Consider the following 3,300-nt stretch of genomic DNA (forward strand, 5'->3'; position numbering starts at 1 on the left):
TTCATTTAGATTCTTGAGTAGTTTTCTAACAATATGCGGGTTACAGGCACTTTCCTCAAATGGGTAGCTTATAATTCGGTTCCTAAACTCTGGTAAATCTCCCGGGGGTCCCTGCGGCTAGAACTTCAGCTTTGTCGCTATCTCTTACTGTCATCTGCTGGTCATCCCCGTACAGTGCTTTTAAATCTGGAATCCCAGTTTTTACTTTTCTTTTAGAGTTTGCGTACTTCCAAAAACGTTTCGGTTATAGGCTTGATATAATCTGTTATACTTTTTTTCCCGTTTCTCGCCTAGCTTTCTGTATCTCCCATTTACACTGGGTTCTAGCTCTGGTATATTTTTTGTATTTAATCTCATGTTTCGTTTCCATGTATCGTTGCCAACCTCTATGCTTTGTATTGATTTTTTTTTCAACGTATCTTTATTCAGAGGTGGTTTATCTTTCCCAGAAGTTTGATGTTCTTTTGGTTTACTTTTGGGGATGTATCTATTTGTACTAGCCTCAATGCTCCCTGTTACGTTTTATCCATTTCCCCAATATTGCCTTTTAAGATTCCATTCTGTATTGAAGTCCTCTCTCATGCTATCGTTGTCACCCTTGCTGTAATGCAAACGCGGTGTTTCATTGGCAGAGGGAACTTTCTGACAGTGAACATTGAGGTTAAAAACAAGATGGTCGCTACTGCCGATCGGGCTATTATAGTGCATTTCATGGATCCTTTCCTCTTTGTTTGTTATTATAAGATCTAAAATGCTTGGTTCATTTCCTTTTCTAAGTCTTGTAAAATCTGTTGTAAGCTGTTAGGGATACTTATCCCTTAAACATTCAATGGCATTTTTCGCTTTCCTTAAAATTGTTAAATGTAGTTGCATATATCATATAAGATTCAAGTGGAAATGCATACCAATTTTGAACTCTTCAGAAAGATGAAAATGAATGTTAGTATATCTTATAATGATCTACTGTTGAGTGAAAGACCTCTCATAAAAAGACCTGGGCCCGGGATCATGAAACGGATTTAAGTCTAAGAGTCCGTTTCATGATTCCGGGCCCTAGGCCTGTACACGGTAATCCGAACCAACGGTTCCAGAACCACGGGAGCCCAGACTAGATGAGTCCTTTCATCCATGGCCCACAAACAATGGCAGTCTCCATGAGTACTATGAACCTTAAATCCTCGGTTTTCGAAGCTTGTTGTCGGGCCTTTTCCATTTGTATAATTTAATTGTACATGTATTTTTGATGAGGAAATATCTGGTGTCGGACGTCCGCTGTTTCTCGAGTTCCATTGTTCCGACACAGGAAAACTGGTGTTGTTTTCCCATTTTAATTTGTTTACGGGCAAATGAAGACAAATCTTGAGTCGGAGTAACCCTTAGCGTTTGCTGTCTGTAAGTGTTTATAGGTTCTGATCATTTGTGATTTTGTTAAGCTTCCTTGACATTCTTAAAGCATTTGTCTGCGTTGGATAGCATGGACCAGTATTCCTCCCCAGTTTTGGATGTTTATGAGGTATTGCTGAAGAACCTTCGTGTCCTCTGGAGGTTTAATTAATAGAGCAATCATCTAAAAAGAGTTTCGCGTTAGAATTCACAACCTCTGTGGGAAGTCTGGAAAAGCAATGGCCAAATTAAGGACAGGGTCTTGGGGCACAACAGAGTGTTACTGTGAGTAGTTCGAGACTAAGAAGAGTATTAACAAGGACTTTCTGCTGTATGTTGCGGAAAAGTTCACCTACGGGAGTGAGGAAAAAATCGAATTTCATTTGTTATATATATTAAGCTTATATATAGCAGATGTTGCTGAGGGATTTGATAGAAAGCCTTAGACATTCGTAGGAAAGGTTGGTATAGGTGAAGTATTTTGTAGATTTCCACAAATATTGTATTCATATGTGGATCTTTGTCTACGGTAAGATTATGTGTAAATGATCCACTGTTATTTCATCCTAAAACACATTTTTTTTATTGTGTGTATTGAAAATAAAATGGATGTAAAAAAATAACCTTATGATAACTATCAGTGACAAATACCAAAACATGGTTTGACACTTTATTAGTTTCCCTCAACATTGCACACGTTACTGTCAGTGACATATAGGACATGGTCAGCTATTTCTGTTACCCAGTCATAAACTGGTGTGTAACATATCTCATTTATCTAAATACGACACGAAATTTAGTTTGTGAGGACCGAGTCACATATTGTTTGACCCGGGGAGCATATTGGTCTATTATTCAACAGATATACTAATGTTAAACGCATCGTAAAAACTCGTTTTCTTTTCAAATTTGATAGACATATAGGATCTTACATGAGTTTCCATTTCATATGAGATTTATGAAACGAGTCTAAGATTTTTTTAAGTTTAGCGAGCCTCTGGCGAGCCTAGATAAAAAATTCGTGAATTGAATTGACGAGTTTCATAAATTTCATATAAAATGAAAACGAGTATAAGATCGTTTTTATCACACAATCAAGATTTGTGGATTTATTCGTGTAAAACGGTAATTTTCATGCAACATTGAAATGTAAAAAGCCGTCATTTTGACTCCAGTGCGTATGTCTGTGACGTCAGGTACTTGTTCTAGCATGCCGTCACAATTGAAACAATTGAAACTTACAACCGATCACAGGACTGATAGGTCATATTACATGGGTTAATATTCACTGGATAACACAGTACAGTATGTCACGAATATATATAAACAACAAGACCTCGTTATAGCGCCTCTATTTATTTTATAAGATAAAATACATAATAGAAACTTTAATTTATCAATAATATATAAACATTAACAAGTAAACAATTAGTACTATCACAGCAAAATCAAAACGTGAAATAAACGAATACATATGTTTTCTAAATATGATGTAAGACACATGTATCTTCTAGTAATAAGAACGTTAATATCGTTTATCAAATGTTAAGCGATGATTTAGCTCGTAATTAGACTTTGAATGGAAACCCTATTTGCATTTTGACAAAAAATGTTTTTTCTTCTAATTTACGTGTTATTTAATCAACAGTACACTTCGCTAAGAAAATGATAAATATCTCATCAAAGAAATAATAAACAGGCTTTTATAAATACCAGTTGATACGTCCACCCACGGTGACGTTACAGAGGGACGTTACTAGTATTTCCACGGTGACGTTACAGAGGGACGTTACTAGTGTTTCCACGGTGACGTTACAGAGGAACGTTACTAGTGTTTCCACGGTGACGTTACAGAGGGACGTTACTAGTGTTTCCACGGTGACGTTACAGAGGGACGTTACTAGTGTTTCCACGGTG

This window comes from Mizuhopecten yessoensis, unplaced genomic scaffold (assembly GCF_002113885.1).
Source record: "Mizuhopecten yessoensis strain PY_sf001 unplaced genomic scaffold, ASM211388v2 scaffold6363, whole genome shotgun sequence".
Lineage (NCBI taxonomy): Eukaryota > Metazoa > Mollusca > Bivalvia > Pectinida > Pectinidae > Mizuhopecten > Mizuhopecten yessoensis.